The sequence below is a fragment of the Salmo salar genome, unplaced genomic scaffold (assembly GCF_905237065.1).
Source record: "Salmo salar unplaced genomic scaffold, Ssal_v3.1, whole genome shotgun sequence".
Lineage (NCBI taxonomy): Eukaryota > Metazoa > Chordata > Actinopteri > Salmoniformes > Salmonidae > Salmo > Salmo salar.
This window is the reverse complement of record NW_025549190.1, coordinates 1,824-25,903: the sequence shown is the minus strand read 5'-3', so window position 1 is coordinate 25,903 and position 24,080 is coordinate 1,824. Positions and strand designations below refer to the sequence as shown.

The 24,080-nt window shown below is 42.4% G+C and overlaps 1 long non-coding RNA gene across 2 annotated transcripts in view; it reads right to left on the bottom strand.

Moving 5' to 3' along the window:
- LOC123735924 (uncharacterized) overlaps positions 1 to 23,065 on the bottom strand; it is a 30,863-nt gene extending 7,798 nt beyond the window's left edge. The window contains exons 1-3 of one of the 2 annotated variants that reach the window (XR_006765821.1): positions 22,930 to 23,065; positions 8,840 to 8,884; positions 4,463 to 4,572 (exon numbers count right to left, since the gene is read on the bottom strand). This is a non-coding gene — a long non-coding RNA (uncharacterized lncRNA). Of the gene's footprint in view, positions 1 to 4,462; positions 4,573 to 8,839; positions 8,885 to 18,812; positions 18,858 to 22,929 lie in introns of those variants that run through there. The other variant, XR_006765822.1, reaches the window with a different exon arrangement.
- Between the last annotated feature and the right edge of the window lie 1,015 nt (positions 23,066 to 24,080).

Sequence of the window (24,080 nt, the reverse complement as noted above, 5' to 3'; positions counted from 1 at the left end):
TCACTCCAGTATCCCTGTCTCCTTACCTCTATACATATCTACCTCCATCACTCCAGTATCCCCTTACCCCTATACATATCTACCTCCATCACTCCAATATCCCTGTCACCTTACCCCTATACATATCTACCTCCATCACTCCAGTATCCCTGTCACCTTACCCCTATACACATCTACCTCCATCACTCCAGGATCCCTGTCACCTTACCCCTATACACATCTACCTCCATCACTCCAGGATCCCTGTCACCTTACCCCCTATACATATCTACCTCCATCACTCCAGCATCCCCTTACCCCTATACATATCTACCTCCATCACTCCAATATCCCTGTCACCTTACCCCTATACACATCTACCTCCATCACTCCAGTATCCCCTTACCCCTATACATATCTACCTCCATCACTCCAATATCCCTGTCACCTTACCCCTATACATATCTACCTCCATCACTCCAGTATCTCTGTCACCTTACCCCTATACATATCTACCTCCATCACTCCAGTATCCCTGTCTCCTTACCCCTATACATATCTACCTCCATCACTCCAGTATCCCCTTACCCCTATACATATGTACCTCCATCACTCCAGTATCTCTGTCACCTTACCCCTATACATATCTACCTCCATCACTCCAGTATCCCTGTCTCCTTACCTCTATACATATCTACCTCCATCACTCCAGTATCCCCTTACCCCTATACATATGTACCTCCATCACTCCAGTATCTCTGTCACCTTACCCCTATACATATCTACCTCCATCACTCCAGTATCCCTGTCTCCTTACCTCTATACATATCTACCTCCATCACTCCAGTATCCCCTTACCCCTATACATATCTACCTCCATCACTCCAATATCCCTGTCACCTTACCCCTATACATATCTACCTCCATCACTCCAGTATCCCTGTCACCTTACCCCTATACACATCTACCTCCATCACTCCAGGATCCCTGTCACCTTACCCCTATACACATCTACCTCCATCACTCCAGGATCCCTGTCACCTTACCCCTATACATATCTACCTCCATCACTCCAGTATCCCCTTACCCCTATACATATCTACCTCCATCACTCCAATATCCCTGTCACCTTACCCCTATACACATCTACCTCCATCACTCCAGTATCCCCTTACCCCTATACATATCTACCTCCATCACTCCAATATCCCTGTCACCTTACCCCTATACATATCTACCTCCATCACTCCAGTATCCCTGTCTCCTTACCCCTATACATATCTACCTCCATCACTCCAGTATCCCCTTGCCCCCTATACATATCTACCTCTATCACTCCAGTATCCCCTTACCCCTATACATATCTACCTCCATCACTCCAATATCCCTGTCCCCTTACCCCTATACATATCTACCTCCATCACTCCAGTGTCCCTGTCACCTTACCCCTATACATATCTACCTCCATCACTCCAGTATCCCCTTACCCCTATACATATCTACCTCCATCACTCCAGTATCCCCTTACCCCTATACATATCTACCTCCATCACTCCAGTATCCCTGTCTCCTTACCCCTATACATATCTACCTCCATCACTCCAGTATCCCTGTCACCTTACCTCTATACATATCTACCTCCATCACTCCAGTATCCCCTTACCCCCTATACATATCTACCTCTATCACTCCAGTATCCCCTTACCCCTATACATATCTACCTCCATACTCCAGTATCCCTGTCACCTTACCCCTATACATATCTACCTCCATACTCCAGTATCCCTGTCACCTTACCTCTATACATATCTACCTCTATCACTCCAGTATCCCCTTACTCCTATACATATCTACCTCCATCACTCCAATATCCCTGTCCCCTTACCCCTATACAGATCTACCTCCATCACTCCAGTATCCCCTTACCCCTATACATATCTAGCTCCATCACTCCAGTGTCCCTGTCACCTTACCCCTATACACATCTACCTCCATCACTCCAATATCCCTGTCACCTTACCCCTATACACATCTACCTCCATCACTCCAGTATCCCCTTACCCCTATACATATCTACCTCCATCACTCCAGTGTCCCTGCACATTGTAAATATGGTACTGGAACTGACCCTGTATATAGTGTGCTTACTTACTATATTATGTTCTTCTTGTGTGTTTTTTGTTCTACATTGTTATTTTTAGTACTACATTGTTATTGATTACTACATTGTTATTCATTACTACATTGTTATTGATTACTACATTGTTATTTACTACTACATTGTTATTCATTACTACATTGTTATTGATTACTACATTGTTATTTACTACTACATTGTTATTGATTACTACATTGTTATTGATTACTACATTGTTATTTACTACTACATTGTTATTGATTACTACATTGTTATTCATTACTACATTGTTATTGATTACTACATTGTTATTTACTACTACATTGTTATTGATTACTACATTGTTATTCATTACTACATTGTTATTGATTACTACATTGTTATTTACTACTACATTGTTATTTACTACTACATTGTTATTCATTACTACATTGTTATTGATTACTACATTGTTATTCATTACTACATTGTTATTGATTACTACATTGTTATTGATTACTACATTGTTATTCATTACTACATTGTTATTGATTACTACATTTATATTGATTACTACATTGTTATTGATTACTATATTGTTATTGATTACTACATTGTTATTAATTACTACATTGTTATTGATTACTACATTTATATTGATTACTACATTGTTATTGATTACTATATTGTTATTGATTACTACATTGTTATTGATTACTATATTGTTATTGATTACTACATTGTTATTCATTACTACATTGTTATTGATTACTACATTTATATTGATTACTACATTGTTATTGATTACTATATTGTTATTGATTACTACATTGTTATTCATTACTACATTGTTATTGATTACTACATTTATATTGATTACTACATTGTTATTGATTACTATATTGTTATTGATTACTACATTGTTATTGATTACTACATTTATATTGATTACTACATTGTTATTGATTACTATATTGTTATTGATTACTACATTGTTGGGGTTAGAGCTGCAAGAAAGGCATTTCACTGTACTTGTGCATGTGACATTAAACCTTGAAACTTGACACTGTCAGCTACCTCAGAGGTCCCAGGTTCCCTGGCTGGTTCCTTCAACCCAACCCAGTCTGACAGCTCAACACATCCTGTCCCCTTGACACACGCATATCCTGTCCCCTAGACACGTCTCAAACAGACTGTGGGTATTGTTGTCTTCTTCTACCCTGTCACAGTCGGTAACCGCCAGGTGACATGTTCCCAGACGTCAGTATGATTCCCGTTCGGCGTCAGACAGCCAGCAACCTCAGTAGACTAGCCCATGTTTCAGCATTAAAACGGCGTTGTTTCAAATGTACCATATCACCAAAATATTTTTTTGGGGGTCTATCCCTTATGCTATATCAGTATTGTATGAAATCTACCATACCATCAACATCCATGTCTATCTACGAACTGTATCAGTTATTAACGAGGTCCGGCACCATTGAGAGCAGGCGGGGGCAGAGTTACGATTCATGGTTCATTGAAAAAACAAAATGGCTGACGTCACCATCTCTAAGGCAATGTGGGAGTGGTTCTGCTAGAGCGCTCCCTGAATCAGTGAGCTGTACAGAACCATATTACCTCTCCATTTATCTCCATGGACTGGATCCTGCTACTGACAACACAGGGGCATACGGGGAGAGGAGAGAGAGAGGCTACAAGCCAGGTTAGATGTTTGCAGAGACTATAGTTTGGTGAGTATGTCAGAAAAAAGCGAAAAGACAAGTAAAATCAATCGAAGGATACAAACATCAATTTATGAGTAGATGCACTGTTTCAGCTGTTACATTTTTTGTCTCCTTTTCTGTTTTGAAAACAATATTATGTAAACTTTCAGTGGAAGTGGAATCCCTTGGTAATTCTATCAATGTACACAAACACTGATTTCGTCATCCAGCTCCTTCCTACATATTACCCATCATGGCAATGGGCCACAGATGCAAAACCTCATGGGTATTGTGGTTTATTTATGTCCTGCAGGCAATCAATTCGTATTCATTTCATTAGTCCACGCTCTGACCAAGGGTGAAATCAAACCACAGGGGAGATGTCTGTCTACAAATGGGTTACTTATTGGACTAAAGTGTATCAATTCAACTCCTCTAGGAGAACATTAAACACCACTAGCCTGCTACTGCTAACGTAACGTAGCAGGAGTCCCCACTTCCGTTTTTCAGGGGAAATGGAAGTTACGGTGGAAAATACTGTATCCCTGAAATCCAGAAACATCTGCTTACTTCCCACGCCGCTAAGGGTAACAGTAACATTAGCCATTCATACATCATAGCTCTATGCTTATTGGTTGAGACCGTGGCAGTGAGGGCCTACCTGTTGTAGAGGAGGATATCAGGAACCCAGATCTGATTGGAGGGGAAACGAAGGTTCTGAACACCTGGGTAGTTCTCTGGGTTCCAGGAGAGGTAAGTATCTGTCCAGTGCTAGGAGAGGAGAGAAGAGAAGAAAAGAGAAGAGTTTTTACATTGACAATTCAAAAATATACTGATCCATTCACAGGCCTTCTGTACTGTATGTAAAACACATTAGGCCACGTGACAGTTCTGCAAACAGCTTCAAAACACTTTCAATCAAACACAGACAATCAAATAGAACAGCCATCCTTGCTCCCAATAAGTGGTCCCTATGTCTGTGCCCTTGGCCAGCAGTGGCAGGAGGTTGGGTCATGTTTTGGGCTGTGACTCAACCTTCTAATCTATCCGTTAGGCCATGAGAGTCACGCCAACTCCACCGTATAGAAGCACATAAAAGTACTTGAAAAAGAGACTGTGTGCATTTCAAATCCTTTACGTACATGACTGAACTGAATGATGTGTAATGCGCTGTGAGAGTGTCTGTGTGTCCTCAGATGTTTTAGCCATAGGTGTGTTCCCTAACGCACAGAGGGAGTCCATCTACTGATGTGGCTACTGATACTCACTGCCAGTACATTGGACACACACACACACACGTTAACATCGGTGTGTGCTTGCCTGCGTGCGCGCACATTTATTTTGTGTGTGTGTGTTGTGTGTGTGTGTGTGTGTGTGTGTGTGTGTGTGTGTGTGTGTGTGTGTGTGTGTGTGTGTGTGTGTGTGTGTGTGTGTGTGTGTGTGTGTGTGTGTGTGTGTGTGTGTGTGTGTGTTTATATGAGTATGTGTACACTTCATGGCATGCCAACATCATGTCACCTCCGCTAGACTTCCCTGACAAACAGTGTTATTTATGGAGCTAATCTCTCCACTAGTCGTCTTCCCTGAACAAACATGGCTTTTATAGTCCTGTTCTTTACTCTCTCTGTCTTTCATGTTCAAGCTTTGTAGTGCTGGTAAAATAGATCAAAGAGAAACACTAGGCTACATCAGGACATCACTAAACACAGTTTATATCAAGATAACATCAGGCTACATCAGGACATCTCTAAACACAGTTTATATCAAGATAACATCAGGCTACATCAGGACATCTCTAAACACAGTTTATATCAAGATAACATCAGGCTACATCAGGACATCTCTAAACACAGTTTATATCAAGATAAGACTAGGCTACATCAGGACATCTCTAAACACAGTTTATATCAAGATAACATCAGGCTACATCAGGACATCACTAAACACAGTTTATATCAAGATAACATCAGGCTACATCAGGACATCTCTAAACACAGTTTATATCAAGATAACATCAGGCTACATCAGGACATCACTAAACACAGTTTATATCAAGATAAGACTAGGCTACATCAGGACATCTCTAAACACAGTTTATATCAAGATAACATCAGGCTACATCAGGACATCTCTAAACACAGTTTATATCAAGATAACATCAGGCTACATCAGGACATCTCTAAACACAGTTTATATCAAGATAACATCAGGCTACATCAGGACATCTCTAAACACAGTTTATATCAAGATAACATCAGGCTACATCAGGACATCTCTAAACACAGTTTATATCAAGATAACATCAGGCTACATCAGGACATCTCTAAACACAGTTTATATCAAGATAACATCAGGCTACATCACTAAACACAGTTTATATCAAGATAACATCAGGCTACATCAGGACATCTCTAAACACAGTTTATATCAAGATAACATCAGGCTATATCAGGACATCTCTAAACACAGTTTATATCAAGATAACATCAGGCTACATCAGGACATCACTAAACACAGTTTATATCAAGATAACATCAGGCTATATCAGGACATCTCTAAACACAGTTTATATCAAGATAACATCAGGCTACATCAGGACATCTCTAAACACAGTTTATATCAAGATAACATCAGGACATCTCTAAACACAGTTTATATCAAGATAACATCAGGCTACATCACTAAACACAGTTTATATCAAGATAACATCAGGCTACATCAGGACATCACTAAACACAGTTTATATCAAGATAACATCAGGCTACATCAGGACATCACTAAACACAGTTTATATCAAGATAACATCAGGCTACATCAGGACATCACTAAACACAGTTTATATCAAGATAACATCAGGCTACATCACTAAACACAGTTTATATCAAGATAACATCAGGCTACATCAGGACATCTCTAAACACAGTTTATATCAAGATAACATCAGGCTACATCAGGACATCTGTAAACACAGTTTATATCAAGATAACATCAGGCTACATCAGGACATCTCTAAACACAGTTTATATCAAGATAACATCAGGCTACATCAGGACATCACTAAACACAGTTTATATCAAGATAACATCAGGCTACATCAGGACATCACTAAACACAGTTTATATCAAGATAACATCAGGCTACATCACTAAACACAGTTTATATCAAGATAACATCAGGCTACATCAGGACATCTCTAAACACAGTTTATATCAAGATAACATCAGGCTACATCAGGACATCTGTAAACACAGTTTATATCAAGATAACATCAGGCTACATCAGGACATCTCTAAACACAGTTTATATCAAGATAACATCAGGCTACATCAGGACATCACTAAACACAGTTTATATCAAGATAACATCAGGCTACATCAGGACATCTCTAAACACAGTTTATATCAAGATAACATCAGGCTACATCAGGACATCTCTAAACACAGTTTATATCAAGATAACATCAGGCTACATCAGGACATCTCTAAACACAGTTTATATCAAGATAACATCAGGCTACATCAGGACATCTGTAAACACAGTTTATATCAAGATAACATCAGGCTACATCAGGACATCTCTAAACACAGTTTATATCAAGATAACATCAGGCTACATCAGGACATCACTAAACACAGTTTATATCAAGATAACATCAGGCTACATCAGGACATCACTAAACACAGTTAATATCAAGATAACATCAGGCTACATCAGGACATCACTAAACACAGTTTATATCAAGATAACATCAGGCTACATCAGGACATCTCTAAACACAGTTTATATCAAGATAACATCAGGCTACATCAGGACATCTCTAAACACAGTTTATATCAAGATAACATCAGGCTACATCAGGACATCACTAAACACAGTTTATATCAAGAGAACATCAGGCTACATCAACTACTCCTGGAGGTAAAGACTTCCTAAAGTACCCCTTTTTTTCTGTTAATGTAACTCTTGACCTGATGCGTCTGCAAAAAAAATGTCTCCCCTGGCCCATTAGCAGAGAAGGGACTCCTGTATTAAGGCCAACACTTGCATAATTTATTGATGAAAACCCCCCCGCTATCAGCCAGTCAGAGCCTGTTCACCTTGAGTGAAACTGACAGGTCAGATAAAGTCACAGGACAGTGGATTGTGGCCAGCGGAGGCTGCTGAGGGGAGGACGACTAATAAGAATGGCTGGAAAGGAGCTAATGGAATGGTATTAAACACCTGGAACCCATGTCTTTGATGTATTTGATACCATTCCACTTATTCAGCTCCAGCCGTTACCAAGAGCCCGCCCTCCCCAATTAAGCTCCCACCAACCGTAAGTTGTGGCCTCATTTACAGGCTACCCTGAATGGACATCGCCATGGAGACGCAGGGCGGGAGAAATGAAACATTCTATCCAACCTCCAGCCATTGTGTCACTACCATCTGATAGATAATGTATGTTCCCATGTTTTGACCCATCCATCCCCCTGATGTAGGACCTGATGGACTGTCTGTTGGCTCCTATGTTTCCAACAGTAATAGAAGATGTAGGAGACGTCCCAAAATGGCACCCTGTTCCCTACATAGTGCTTTACTTTCCACCAGAGCCCTACCCTATATTGGGAATCGGGTGCCATTTGGGATGGAGATTTAATATTCAAAATGCTTCTTGCTGAATTCTGGCCCCAAACCTGAAGCCAAACAGCTGGGACATTTTGTCATTCAGCAGTGGCTCACTAAGTCAATCAGAGATCTGAACTCTAGTCCATTATCTGGTCTGTGTTTGCATCAGCCAGTCTCAGTGGGGGGAAACCTAGAAACCAATAAAAATGGTGAGATTTTAATTGAACATTTCATATCCCTCTCTCATTGCAAGGACTTGGGTATGAACATCTGTTGGGAAGGGAGATCATTTAACGCCCACTGCAAGATACAAACACCAGCTTCAGCAAGCAACTGAAACAAACAAAATGGCTATTATATTGCAAATGAGGGTCAGACACACAGAACTAGTCTCACACACACAAGGTAAAAGGTAGAAGTTCAGTCTTACCAGCTGCAGCCAGGCGTTGGTCATCAGAACCTGGTTCTTCTCATCCTGGAGAAGAAAAGGAGAAAAAGAAAGAGGAAATGTCTTCAGAGCAGAGTACAGGTGTTTAGAATATCTTCGTTAGAATATCTCTGTTATAATAAGACAGTAGAGGTGTTTCAATACATCTCTGTTATGATAATACTCCACTCTGGGTGAGTTCTGGAGACTACTGTATCTAATACAGACTGTAGAGTTCTGGAGACTACTGTATCTAATACAGACTGTAGAGTTCTGGAGACTACTGTATCTAATACAGACTGTAGAGTTCTGGAGACTACTGTATCTAATACAGACTGTAGAGTTCTGGAGACTACTGTATCTAATACAGACTGTAGAGTTCTAGAGACTACTGTATCTAATACAGACTGTAGACTTCTGTATCTAATACAGACTGTAGACTTCTGGAGACTACTGTATCTAATACAGACTGTAGAGTTCTGGAGACTAACGGATGACTAAACTAAAGAAAACTAAACCGCTGAGGGGGATTTTGGCTCTGGTCTGAGTGTCAAAACGCTTGCAGTTAAAATGTGTTTTAAGATGGACGGCGGCCATCTTGGCAGGGCACAGTTGTAACATTTGGTCTGTTTTTGTTCCGGAACGGCTTCCAGGAACGATGATGGAGGGAGGGAGGAGAAGAAGAGAGGGGACAGCAAAGGATGGACATTTAAGTTGGATGAGAGAGAGAGAGAGAGAGAGAGAGAGAGAGAGAGAGAGAGAGAGAGAGAGAGAGAGAGAGAGAGAGAGAGAGAGAGAGAGAGAGATATATGTATATATATATTATATCCCCTGTTCTACAGGATGACTACAAACCAAACATCAGCCAGGGGAGAAAAGTTTGGTTGTTCTCTTTCGTCTTGAGGGTGAATCTCAGCATTAGTGGGCTAAGAGGATAGTATTTAAAACAGACTCAATACTATGCTATACTGAGTGAACGTAGTGGGCTGAGAAGGTAGTATTTAAAACAGACTCAATGCTACACGGTACATCAAGCTAATACAGGGGAACATGATTTAACTTGACACATGTAGCAGTCACCAAATTACAGTAAAACACTACCATGAAACGAGTGAAGACGTGAACAAACATTCCAGCACATTGTAGCAAAAAAACACTATATTTGTAGAAGTATACAATGTTTATTTACCACCTCGTGAATGATCCATCAGTATTGAGAATGTCTCTGAGCTACTGAACTGTCTACCAAGTTGTTTTGGACATTTAAAACTCTTTCCCTTTAGCAGAAGATCAGTATGTCAGTGGATATGAATCTGTCTTCATGACAGATAGTGGTGCTTGTTAATGACAATGCTACACTAAAGACAGGGAGCTCATTCGTAAGCAGAGAACGCACACTCGCGCGCACTAATTACACACTGGATGTAAATATCTAGGAGGTATGCTAATGGCAGAACTCTAGCAGCAGTGGTCATCCCACCTCAATATCTCTTCATGAGAGAGACCATACTTCAGAGATACACTAGATACACAATCTAAAGTGCTACAGATGCACATCGTAGTCAGTATCTACTGATACTGGCAAAAAAAACTAACTTCCACTCACTTAGACTCCCATTGACATCAACGTAAGACTAAGTGAAGTTAGTAAGTTGGAAGTTAGGAGTCACCCCGCTGTGTCACAAGCAGGCCGTCATCTGACACCCTGTCTGTGACGAAGAGTCTTTGAGATGCAGGTCTACAGTACTAACAGTAGAGTGAAGCTAGCAGGGTGGTCCTGACGTGACAGTCCACAGTCCCTCCCTCCCCAGGCGATATCTCCCCCATCTCTCCGTCTCAGCTTAATGTCCTGTCCTCTCCTCTTCTGTCCTGACTCTAGTATTATTTAATCTCCCTCTCCATCTCTCCGTCTCAGCTTTATGTCCTGTTCTCTCCTCTTCTGTCCTGTCCAGCCTCTAGTATTATTTAATCTCCCTCTCCTCTCTCTATCTCTCTACTCATCTCTCCTCTCCCCCAGCTGTGCAGCAGCTTACCATGTAAGTCCATTCTCATCAACCAGACTCGTAAACACAATGTTCTTTCTCTGCTGTCTGCTACAACAGTTATCTTGGTTTTATTATCAATGTATTTCCCCCTACGTTGCACCTTACCGCTTTGTTTTGGTTGAGAAGAAACCCAATGGGATCGCTCTAACCTCCCCATCAGAGTGCTCTGATTGGATCAGGGTAAAGATTGACAGCACATACTATCCAATTAATGAGTGTAGGAAATTAAAACTGTGAAAACGTAATCCTCTGTAATATAAAATCCAATCACCGTTCACCTCACAAGCAACGACTACATGAAAATACTACAATTTAATACCTCACAAATAGCATATTTAATCTGGGAAACTCCAGGAACTACGCCTCCCATTTTCTCAGTTGGGAATACCAGGGAAAATCTACTACTCTATAACCTGCCTGTGGTTTATTCAATAATACACAGGAACTACACCTCCCATTACCTCAGTTGGGAATACCAGGGAAAATCTACTACTCTATAACCTGCCGTGGTTTATTCAATAATACACAGGAACTACACCTCCCATTACCTCAGTTGGGAATACCAGGGAAAATCTACTACTCTACAACCTGCCTGTGGTTTATTCAATAATACACCTACAAGGAAAATGGAAGCTGCAAAAAATGCAATCTAAAATGCAATCTATCCTTGTCACCTCAACAGCATGCTGAAAACACACTGACTTAATACTTTACAAATGGCACCCTATTCCCTATATAGTGCACTACTTTTGACCAGGGCCCATAGGGATCTTTCGGGAATAGGGTGCAAATTAGAGCACAGAATCAGGCTGTAATACCTCACATACAGCGAATGTCATCAGGGAAATCCAGGATTACCAGTCCCATCCCTGTTGGGAATCCCTGGGGATAAACTACAGCTTCCTGCCCTGATGTGGTATGTATTAAAGAACATCATGGACAACAACAAGACCAGAACTCTCTCTCTAGGACATCCAATCACATGACTAAAAGAACAATAGACATCCAATCACATGACTAAAATAACAATAGACATCCAATCACATGACTAAAAGAACAATAGACATCCAATCACATGACTAAAAGAACAATAGACATCCAATCACATGACTAAAAGAACAATAGACATCCAATCACATGACTAAAAGAACAATAGACATCCAATCACACGACTAAAAGAACAATAGACATCCAATCACATGACTAAAAGAACAATAGACATCCAATCACATGACTAAAAGAACAATAGACATCCAATCACATGACTAAAAGAACAATAGACATCCAATCACATGACTAAAAGAACAATAGACATCCAATCACATGACTAAAAGAACAATAGACATCCAATCACATGACTAAAAGAACAATACATCCGACAAGCCCTGATTCTAAATATCTCTTCCTCCTTTTGTCCCTCTGTCTTCCTGTCCTTCCTCTCTCTCCTTAAATGAACAGATTGGTTATAAGGACAGTTTTGTCCCTCTGTCTTCCTGTCCTTCCTCTCTCTCCCTAAATGAACAGATTGGTTATAAGGACTGTTTTGTCCCTCTGTCTTCCTGTCCTTCCTCTCTCTCCTTAAATGAACAGATTGGTTATAAGGACTGTTTTGTCCCTCTGTCTTCCTGTCCTTCCTCTCTCTCCTTAAATGAACAGATTGGTTATAAGGACTGTTTTGTCCCTCTGTCTTCCTGTCCTTCCTCTCTCTCCTTAAATGAACAGATTGGTTATAAGGACAGTTTTGTCCCTCTGTCTTCCTGTCCTTCCTCTCTCTCCCTAAATGAACAGATTGGTTATAAGGACTGTTTTTTCCTAGAATGTGTGTGTATGTGTGTGTGTGTGTGTGTGTGTGTGTGTAAGTGTATAAGTGTGTGTATGCGTGTGTGTGAGCCAAAAAGTGAGTTTTGGGACAGAGGGCAATGGGTTGCTCTCTCTCTGTGTGTGTGTGTGTGTGTGTGTGTGTGTGTCAGACGGTGAGTGTTGTGACCTGTCCCACTTCCTCCAGATGGAGCCATGGTCCTACATTATTCACACACACACACACACACACACACACACACACACACACACACACACACGCACACACACACACACACACACACCTCAACAACAAAAACAAAAGGCGAAATCAGCCCCACTCATAACTTCTCTACTGGTCATCTATAATGGAATGTAGAAATACACTACTATGATTAGAAAGTAGTGAAGCAACACCAGTGAGGACCAATCAAACTGGAGTTCAGGCCTCCACCAAGCTTTCAGAGTTTGCACTTTTGGGACTATTTCATTGCACCAGGCAAGCTCAATAAACTAATTTGCATTCTCTCTCTTTCACGCACACACACACACACGCACACGCGCGACACGCACACACACATAAGTTTAGAGGTGGAGTGGAGCAGCAGCTGGCTCGGAGGCGCAGCCTGTGAACTGATTGAGAGGAAGCCACGCGTTCACAGTTTCACAGCTTCCCAGCCATACAGCCTATGAGCCCTCGCCATCTGGGGCCAGGCTGGGGCCGAGCGGAGCCGAGGACGAGCGACCATGTTTTATCTATGCAGTTTAGAGTGAGAGAGCTCACATAACATATTCAATATCATTACCAGAGTCTGAGGTTTCACTCATCTCCTGTTGAAATATAACCACATTGGAGGTTGTAAAACATCCACTGTTTTCCAATCCACTGTCGATAACATTGAAATGAACATTTCACCCTGGGAATTCTGGGAATATTCTGAAATATTCTGGGAATGTCGTGGTAATATTCTGGGAATGTCGTGATAATATTCTGGGAATGTCATGGTAATATTCTGAGAATGTCGTGGTAATATTCTGGGAATGTCGTGGTAATATTCTGGGAATGTCGTGGTAATATTCTGAGAATGTCGTGGTAATATTCTGAGAATGTCGTGGTAATATTCTGAGAATGTTCAGGGTTGGTTTATCTCCCACCTCCACAGGGACCCAGGAGCATACAGTTACATGTTCTGAAAACACCAGACGCCATGTCCTGTCCTGATCACAGTGGAGCAGCATGGGAAATTAATACTACACAGGAGCCATACGTACCCTGCAACCTTAATGTTGCTCACACCATGCACTTATCCTGAGACAGCAGAGGAAACATGCCCTAAGATGTGTGACTGGCTGTCAGTGTTAGTTTTGTGGCTTTGCTAAGGTAAGAGTCAGGGCAAGAGGTTTGATATATGGTAGGTCAATAGAGATATGATAGGTTAAAAGAGATATGGTAGGTCAATAGAGATATGATAGGTTAAAAGAGATATGGTAGGTCAATAGAGATATGATAGGTTAAAAGAGATATGGTAGGTAAATAGAGATTATGGTAGGTCAACAGATATATGGTAGGTTAACAGATATACGGTAGGTCAATAGAGATATGGTGCATCACTAGAGATATGATAGGTTAATAGAGATATGGTAGGTAAATATAGATATGGTAGGTCAATAGGTTAGATATATAATAGGTCAATAGATATATGATAGGTCAATAGAGATATGGTAGGTCAATAGAGATATGGTAGGCCAATAGAGATATGGTAGGTCAATAGAGATATGGTAGGCCAATAGAGATATGGTTGGTCAATAGGTTACGGATATGGTAGGTCAATGGAGATATGGTAAGTCAATAGAGATATGGTAGGCCAATAGAGATATGGTAGGTCAATACTGTAGGTTACAGATATGGTAGGTCAACACTGTAGGTTACAGATATGGTAGGTCAATAGAGATATGGTAAGTCAATAGAGATATGGTAGGCCAATAGAGATATGGTAGGTCAATAGTGTAGGTTACAGATATGGTAGGCCAATAGAGATATGATAGGCCAATAGAGATATGGTAGCTCAATAGTGTAGGTTACAGATATGGTAGGTCAATAGTGTAGGTTACAGATATGGTAGGTCAATACTGTAGGTTACAGATATGGTAGGTCAATAATGTAGCTTACAGATATGGTAGGTCAATAGTGTAGGTTACAGATATGGTAGGTCAATAGAGATATGGTAGGACAATAGAGATATGGTAGGCCAATAGAGATATGGTAGGTCAATAGTGTAGGTTACAGATATAGTAGGTCAATAATGTAGTTTACAGATATGGTAGGTCAATACTGTAGGTTACAGATATGGTAGGTCAATAATGTAGTTTGCAGATATGGTAGGGCAATACTGTAGGTTACAGATATGGTAGGTCAATACTGTAGGTTACAGATATGGTAGGTCAATACTGTAGGTTACAGATATGGTAGGTCAATACTGTAGGTTACAGATATGGTAGGCCAATACTGTAGGTTACAGATATGGTAGGTCAATACTTTAGGTTACAGATATGGTAGGGCAATACTGTAGGTTACAGATATGGTAGGGCAATACTGTAGGTTACAGATATGGTAGGCCAATAGAGATATGGTAGGCCAATAGAGATATGGTAGGTCAATAGTGTAGGTTACAGATATTGTAGGTCAATAGTGTAGGTTACAGATATGGTAGGTCAATACTGTAGGTTACAGATATGGTAGGTAAGTAATGTAGCTTACAGATATGGTAGGTCAATAGTGTAGGTTACAGATATGGTAGGTCAATAGAGATATGGTAGGCCAATAGAGATATGGTAGGTCAATAGTGTAGGTTACAGATATGGTAGGTCAATAATGTAGTTTACAGATATGGTAGGTCAATACTGTAGGTTACAGATATGGTAGGTCAATAATGTAGTTTACAGATATGGTAGGTCAATACTGTAGGTTACAGATATGGTAGGTCAATACTGTAGGTTACAGATATGGTAGGTCAATAGAGATGTGGTAGGTCAATAGTGTAGGTTACAGATATGGTAGGTCAATAGAGATATGGTAGGTCAATAGTGTAGGTTACAGATATGGTAGGTCAATAATGTAGTTTACAGATATGGTAGGTCAATAATGTAGTTTACAGATATGGTAGGTCAATACTGTAGGTTACAGATATGGTAGGTCAATAATGTAGTTTACAGATATGGTAGGTCAATACTGTAGGTTACAGATATGGTAGGGCAATACTGTAGGTTACAGATATGGTAGGTCAATACTGTAGGTTACAGATATGATAGGGCAATACTGTAGGTTACAGATATGGTAGGTCAATACTGTAGGTTACAGATATGGTAGGTCAATACTGTAGGTTACAGATATGGTAGGTCAATACTGTAGGTTACAGATATGGTAGGGCAATACTGTAGGTTACAGATATGGTTGATCCATTGGTTAGACAGTCAGGAAAGATGGAGGAACTTACGATACAGCGGTTGTGTGTGCGTGTGTGCGTGCGTGCATGTGTGCGTGTGTGCGTGTGTGTGTGTGTAAGACACAAAAAGACAGCTGCTCTGACTGATGATCCTCCAGGAAACGTTTCTGTTGTTGTAACAGCCACCTGGAGAGACAGAGAGATGGAGAACCACTGAGGGGGTGAGAGAGAGGGAGGAGAGAGAAAGACAGAAAGGAAGCGGGAGAGAGAGAAAGAGATGCAAGTGAAAGAGACAGAGAGAGAAAGAAACAGAGGATGAGGAAGAACGAGAGAGAGAAGGTTAGGGGGAAAGGGGAGAGAGGAAGAGAGTGTGAGAGAGAACGTGTGAGAGAGAGAGAGAGAGAGAGAGAGAGAGAGAGGGAGAAAGTGAGAGAGAAAGTGAGAGAGAGAGAGACATGCTCAGTGAGCACAGCCTTGCCATTGAGAAGGGTAGACACAGGAAAACCTGGCTCCCTGTAGAGGAAAGGCTGTGCAACCACTGCACAACAGCAGAACCTGAGACAGAGCTGCATTTCCTGACAAAATGTCAAAAATATAAAACAATTAGAGAGTGTCATTTCCCCAAATTTGAAACCCTTATTAGAGGTTTTAAAGACCTCTCTGATGAGGATAGGCTACCTGTCCTGTTGGGGGAGGACGCAGAGAGCTGTGTGTTGGCAGCGCACTACATTGCTGCCTGCCATAAGTTGAGGGACAGTGTCTGACAGACCAATAAACCTGCACATGTACTCTACTGTATGGCTATTGTTATTGTTGAATGTATGGTTATTTTGACCCTCGGTTATTGTTGTTACTGTTGTCCCGTTGACAATTTGGATTCTTATTATTTTCATATTGTAAATATCCAAAGTAAGCTTTGGCAATATGTATATTATTACGTCATGCCAATAAAGCTAATTGAATTGGAATTGGAATTGAATTGAGAGAGAGAGAGGAAGAGAGAGGGAGAAAGTGAGAGAGAGAGAGAAAGTGAAGAGAATTGAGAAGAATGCAGAGCGAGCTGAAAAAGGTGAGAGGTTGAGAGAGCAAGAGAAAATATGTGAGGGGACGGGAAGAGAGGAGCAACATATCACACTCCAAGATTGAATTTTCGTGTTGGGAAAGCGAGTCAAGCCCTCTGGAGCGGCAAAATGAAAACAAGGATACACGGGGAGGGAGGGAGGGAGGGAGGGAGGGAGGGAGGGAGAGACGGACAGAGAAAGAGAGAGAGAGAAGGAGGGGATACAGTGAGGGCTGCGGGTTTCTAAGTAGATGAATAATATCATGGAGTATAATATACAGCTATGGATAAGCATGGGTCTGCATCAGAAGATACTGCAGAATAACATTAGGGAAGCATGAGTCTGCATCCAAATTTACTTCAACTCACTGACCCATCCAAAAAACAGACTGACAGACACACACACACACACACACACACACACACACACACACACACACACACACACACACACACACACACACACACACACACACACACACACACACACACGTTTCCACACGTCTATGATCTGTAACAGTGTGAAGCCCAGTTCCACCAGTATACAGAGAGAGAGACTCACCACGTCTATGATCTGTAACAGTGTGAAGCCCAGTTCTACCAGTATACAGAGAGAGAGACTCACCACGTCTATGATCTGTAACAGTGTGAAGCCCAGTTCTACCAGTATACAGAGAGAGAGACTCACCACGTCTATGATCTGTAACAGTGTGAAGCCCAGTTCCACCAGTATACAGAGAGAGAGACTCACCACGTCTATGATCTGTAACAGTGTGAAGCCCAGTTCTACCAGTATACAGAGAGAGAGACTCACCACGTCTATGATCTGTAACAGTGTGAAGCCGAGTTCTACCAGTATACAGAGAGAGAGACTCACCACGTCTATGATCTGTAACAGTGTGAAGCCCAGTTCTACCAGTATACAGAGAGAGAGACTCACCACGTCTATGATCTGTAACAGTGTGAAGCCCAGTTCCACCAGTATACAGAGAGAGACTCACCACGTCTATGATCTGTAACAGTGTGAAGCCCAGTTCTACCAGTATACAGAGAGAGACTCACCACGTCTATGATCTGTAACAGTGTGAAGCCCAGTTCTACCAGTATACAGTGAGAGACTCACCACGTCTATGATCTGTAACAGTGTGAAGCCCAGTTCTACCAGTATACAGTGAGAGAGAGACTCACCACGTCTATGATCTGTAACAGTGTGAAGCCCAGTTCCACCAGTATACAGAGAGAGAGACTCACCACGTCTATGATCTGTAACAGTGTGAAGCCCAGTTCCACCAGTATACAGAGAGAGAGACTCACCACGTCTATGATCTGTAACAGTGTGAAGCCCAGTTCTACCAGTATACAGAGAGAGAGACTCACCACGTCTATGATCTGTAACAGTGTGAAGCCCAGTTCCACCAGTATACAGAGAGAGAGAGACTCACCACGTCTATGATCTGTAACAGTGTGAAGCCCAGTTCTACCAGTATACAGAGAGAGAGACTCACCACGTCTATGATCTGTAACAGTGTGAAGCCGAGTTCTACCAGTATACAGAGAGAGAGACTCACCACGTCTATGATCTGTAACAGTGTGAAGCCCAGTTCTACCAGTATACAGAGAGAGAGACTCACCACGTCTATGATCTGTAACAGTGTGAAGCCCAGTTCCACCAGTATACAGAGAGAGAGACTCACCACGTCTATGATCTGTAACAGTGTGAAGCCCAGTTCTACCAGTATACAGAGAGAGACTCACCACGTCTATGATCTGTAACAGTGTGAAGCCCAGTTCTACCAGTATACAGAGAGAGAGACTCACCACGTCTATGATCTGTAACAGTGTGAAGCCCAGTTCTACCAGTATACAGAGAGAGACTCACCACGTCTATGATCTGTAACAGTGTGAAGCCCAGTTCCACCAGTATACAGAGAGAGAGACTCACCACGTCTATGATCTGTAACAGTGTGAAGCCCAGTTCTACCAGTATACAGAGAGAGAGACTCACCACGTCTATGATCTGTAACAGTGTGAAGCCCAGTTCTACCAGTATACAGAGAGAGAGACTCACCACGTCTATGATCTGTAACAGTGTGAAGCCCAGTTCTACCAGTATACAGAGAGAGAGACTCACCACGTCTATGATCTGTAACAGTGTGAAGCCCAGTTCTACCAGTATACAGAGAGAGAGAGAGAGACTCACCACATCTATGATCTGTAACAGTGTGAAGCCCAGTTCTACCAGTATACAGAGAGAGAGACTCACCACGTCTATGATCTGTAACAGTGTGAAGCCCAGTTCTACCAGTATACAGAGAGAGACTCACCACGTCTATGATCTGTAACAGTGTGAAGCCCAGTTCCACCAGTATACAGAGAGAGAGACTCACCACATCTATGATCTGTAACAGTGTGAAGCCCAGTTCTACCAGTATACAGAGAGAGAGACTCACCACGTCTATGATCTGTAACAGTGTGAAGCCCAGTTCTACCAGTATACAGAGAGAGACTCACCACGTCTATGATCTGTAACAGTGTGAAGCCCAGTTCTACCAGTATACAGAGAGAGAGACTCACCACGTCTATGATCTGTAACAGTGTGAAGCCCAGTTCTACCAGTATACAGAGAGAGACTCACCACGTCTATGATCTGTAACAGTGTGAAGCCCAGTTCTACCAGTATACAGAGAGAGAGAGAGACTCACCACGTCTATGATCTGTAACAGTGTGAAGCCGAGTTCCACCAGTATACAGAGAGAGACTCACCACATCTATGATCTGTAACAGTGTGAAGCCCAGTTCTACCAGTACAGAGAGAGAGACTCACCACGTCTATGATCTGTAACAGTGTGAAGCCCAGTTCCACCAGTATACAGAGAGAGAGACTCACCACGTCTATGATCTGTAACAGTGTGAAGCCCAGTTCCACCAGTATACAGAGAGAACTCACCACGTCTATGATCTGTAACAGTGTGAAGCCCAGTTCTACCAGTATACAGAGAGAGAGACTCACCACGTCTATGATCTGTAACAGTGTGAAGCCCAGTTCTACCAGTATACAGAGAGAGAGACTCACCACGTCTATGATCTGTAACAGTGTGAAGCCCAGTTACACCAGTATACAGAGAGAGAGACTCACCACGTCTATGATCTGTAACAGTGTGAAGCCCAGTTCTACCAGTATACAGAGAGAGAGACTCACCACGTCTATGATCTGTAACAGTGTGAAGCCCAGTTCTACCAGTATACAGAGAGAGAGACTCACCACGTCTATGATCTGTAACAGTGTGAAGCCCAGTTCTACCAGTATACAGAGAGAGACTCACCACGTCTATGATCTGTAACAGTGTGAAGCCCAGTTCTACCAGTATACAGAGAGAGACTCACCACGTCTATGATCTGTAACAGTGTGAAGCCCAGTTCTACCAGTATACAGAGAGAGAGACTCACCACGTCTATGATCTGTAACAGTGTGAAGCCCAGTTCTACCAGTATACAGAGAGAGAGACTCACCACGTCTATGATCTGTAACAGTGTGAAGCCCAGTTCCACCAGTATACAGAGAGAGACTCACCACGTCTATGATCTGTAACAGTGTGAAGCCCAGTTCTACCAGTATACAGAGAGAGACTCACCACGTCTATGATCTGTAACAGTGTGAAGCCCAGTTCTACCAGTATACAGAGAGAGACTCACCACGTCTATGATCTGTAACAGTGTGAAGCCCAGTTCCACCAGTATACAGAGAGAGAGACTCACCACGTCTATGATCTGTAACAGTGTGAAGCCCAGTTCTACCAGTATACAGAGAGAGACTCACCACGTCTATGATCTGTAACAGTGTGAAGCCCAGTTCTACCAGTATACAGAGAGAGAGACTCACCACGTCTATGATCTGTAACAGTGTGAAGCCCAGTTCCACCAGTATACAGAGAGAGAGACTCACCACGTCTATGATCTGTAACAGTGTGAAGCCCAGTTCTACCAGTATACAGAGAGAGACTCACCACGTCTATGATCTGTAACAGTGTGAAGCCCAGTTCTACCAGTATACAGAGAGAGAGACTCACCACGTCTATGATCTGTAACAGTGTGAAGCCCAGTTCCACCAGTATACAGAGAGAGAGACTCACCACGTCTATGATCTGTAACAGTGTGAAGCCCAGTTCTACCAGTATACAGAGAGAGAGACTCACCACGTCTATGATCTGTAACAGTGTGAAGCCCAGTTCTACCAGTATACAGAGAGAGAGACTCACCACGTCTATGATCTGTAACAGTGTGAAGCCCAGTTCTACCAGTATACAGAGAGACTCACCACGTCTATGATCTGTAACAGTGTGAAGCCCAGTTCTACCAGTATACAGAGAGAGAGACTCACCACGTCTATGATCTGTAACAGTGTGAAGCCCAGTTCTACCAGTATACAGAGAGAGAGACTCACCACGTCTATGATCTGTAACAGTGTGAAGCCCAGTTCCACCAGTATACAGAGAGAGAGACTCACCACGTCTATGATCTGTAACAGTGTGAAGCCCAGTTCCACCAGTATACAGAGAGAGCGACTCACCACATCTATGATCTGTAACAGTGTGAAGCCCAGTTCCACCAGTATACAGAGAGAGAGAGACTCACCACGTCTATGATCTGTAACAGTGTGAAGCCCAGTTCTACCAGTATACAGAGAGAGACTCACCACGTCTATGATCTGTAACAGTGTGAAGCCCAGTTCTACCAGTATACAGAGAGAGAGACTCACCACGTCTATGATCTGTAACAGTGTGAAGCCCAGTTCTACCAGTATACAGAGAGAGAGACTCACCACGTCTATGATCTGTAACAGTGTGAAGCCCAGTTCTACCAGTATACAGAGAGAGACTCACCACGTCTATGATCTGTAACAGTGTGAAGCCCAGTTCCACCAGTATACAGAGAGAGACTCACCACATCTATGATCTGTAACAGTGTGAAGCCCAGTTCTACCAGTATACAGAGAGAGACTCACCACGTCTATGATCTGTAACAGTGTGAAGCCCAGTTCTACCAGTATACAGAGAGAGACTCACCACGTCTATGATCTGTAACAGTGTGAAGCCCAGTTCTACCAGTATACAGAGAGAACTCACCACGTCTATGATCTGTAACAGTGTGAAGCCCAGTTCCACCAGTATACAGAGAGAGAGACTCACCACGTCTATGATCTGTAACAGTGTGAAGCCCAGTTCTACCAGTATACAGAGAGAGGACTCACCACGTCTATGATCTGTAACAGTGCGAAGCCCAGTTCCACCAGTATACAGAGAGAGAGACTCACCACGTCTATGATCTGTAACAGTGTGAAGCCCAGTTCCACCAGTATACAGAGAGAGAGACTCACCACGTCTATGATCTGTAACAGTGTGAAGCCCAGTTCTACCAGTATACAGAGAGAGAGACTCACCACGTCTATGATCTGTAACAGTGTGAAGCCCAGTTCTACCAGTATACAGAGAGAGACTCACCACGTCTATGATCTGTAACAGTGTGAAGCCCAGTTCCACCAGTATACAGAGAGAGAGACTCACCACGTCTATGATCTGTAACAGTGTGAAGCCCAGTTCTACCAGTATACAGAGAGAGAGACTCACCACGTCTATGATCTGTAACAGTGTGAAGCCGAGTTCTACCAGTATACAGAGAGAGACTCACCACGTCTATGATCTGTAACAGTGTGAAGCCCAGTTCTACCAGTATACAGAGAGAGAGACTCACCACGTCTATGATCTGTAACAGTGTGAAGCCCAGTTCCACCAGTATAGGAGCTGAGTCGTTGAACACTGGTCTCTCCAGACGGTTATAGTTAGTCAACAGATCCTTGTACAGCTTCCGCTGGTACTGACCACCAACACAACCTGATGGACAAAGAGATGGAGAGAGAGGAAGAGAGAGATGGAGGGAGAGAGAGAGATTTAAATTGATCATCTAGAAAACCAACATAGAAACCATGAAGGACTAAAACAATCACAATTAACACCTTGTGGACCACACAGAGAGGAGAGAGAGAGGTAGAGAGTGAGAGGGAGAGGAAGAGAGAGAGAGGTAGAGAGGGAGAAAGAGAGAGAGAGGGAGAGAGGGAGAGAGAGAGGTAGAAAGGGAGAGGTAGAGAGAGAGAGAAAGAGAGAGGTAGAGAGAGAGAGGTAGAAAGGGAGAGGTAGAGAGAGAGAGAGAGAGAGAGAGAGAGAGAGGTAGAGAGAGAGAGAGAGGTAGAAAGGGAGAGGTAGAGTGAGAGAGAGAGAGAGAGAGAGGGAGAGAGGTTAGATGGAGAGAATAAAGAGAATTGAGAGTTGTGAGAAGAAGAGCAGTAATTCACAGTATGTTCACACCATGACCAACCGTTTGCATAATATAACAGCATTCTCAATTTATTCACAGCAGCAATCCATATTGTTAATCTCAACAGCAACACCCAGAGGATAGACTTTGATTAGAATAACATTACACACTCACTCCCCATTATACACTGTTCTAAATTAACACTGGGATCTGCAATTGTGTTTTACATGGAGGATTGTTGTTACTCATGTTGTATTCACTGTGGATTCATGAAGTGGTTTACACACAATATAATGAGACAGCTGGAAAAATACAGTAACATGAATTAATATTATAATGAAACTGCAGTCTGTCTGTCTGCCTGTCTCTCTGTCTGCCTGTCTGCCTGTCTCTCTGTCTGCCTGTCTCTCTGTCTGTCTGTCTGTCTGTCTGTCTGTCTGTCTGTCTGTCTGTCTGTCTGTCTGTCTGTCTGTCTGTCTGTCTGTCTGTCTGTCTGTCTGTCTGTCTGTCTGCCTCTCTGTCTGCCTCTCTGTCTGCCTCTCTGTCTGCCTGCCTGTCTGCCTCTCTGTCTGCCTCTCTGTCTGCCTGCC